We start from the raw sequence: 1,051 nt of genomic DNA, 5'->3' as shown, positions 1-1,051 counted from the left end.
GGAATAATAAGAAGAAGAATTAGGAAAGTTAAGAAGAGGAAAAAGACTGAAAACAGGAATGAAACAAAACATAAATATTTATCCATGTAACACCACACCCCCTCTTTACTACCTCTAGGGGACGGGGTAAGACTCCTTCCCCCTCTTCGAAGGCCTGGCATTTTCTCCTAAAGTTCCAGCTCAATTACATTTAAAAAAAAAGAGTTAGGCCTAGATCTACATGCCAAAATTGTTGCTTCCTTGAAGAACCTAACCTAGATTCTAGATCTAGCCTAGATCTCGACGAATTTTAAAGACATAGGCCAATAATTGAAAGAAGGAGCCTAGGTCCATAGATAGATCTAATTTCAGAAATTCACATTTTTAACAACCGACAGGCGTCACAGATGGCATAGATTTCTAGATCTGCTCACAGTATGAAAAATCCACTTTCAAGAATACTTTCATGATTCTTGATCTCGATCTAGATTCAACAACAGCCTAGTTCTACACTCTAGACCTATTCACAGCAAGAAAAAATCCACGTTCAATACTTTCATCATTTTTTATCTCGATCTAAGATTCACATTCACATAGATCTAGCCTAGATCTAGATCTTAGAATCTATAATGCTCAGCAAGAAAAATCCACTTTCAATATTCAATAGGTTATCGAAATATCACAGATCTAGATTCTACTTTCATTTCGTGATTCTTCTTGATCTCGATTTATCTCGATACATTATAATTAAGTAGGCCTGCGGTAGGCTAGACTACTCTTTGCGCTTTCGACGACACCCTCCCTGTCACTCTCACCACCCTCCCTCTGTTAGTGCTTTCTGGCCTCCTGTATCTCTTCCCTCTCTCTCTCTCTCTTTCTCTCTCTCTTTCTCTCTCTCTCTCTCTCTTTCTCTCTCTCTCACTCTCTCTCTCTCTCTCTCTCTCTCCCCCTCTCTCTCCCACAAGGTAGGGTAACAAACGAAACAGTCACCACTTTGTAAAATGTATTACTACTTGATTCTTTTTCTCCTTCTTTTTCTTCTTGTTCTCCCCCTCGTCCTCCTCTAATTCCT

This window comes from Aplysia californica, unplaced genomic scaffold, assembly GCF_000002075.1.
Source record: "Aplysia californica isolate F4 #8 unplaced genomic scaffold, AplCal3.0 scaffold00722, whole genome shotgun sequence".
Classification (NCBI taxonomy): domain Eukaryota; kingdom Metazoa; phylum Mollusca; class Gastropoda; order Aplysiida; family Aplysiidae; genus Aplysia; species Aplysia californica.
This window is presented reverse-complemented; position numbering follows the sequence as displayed.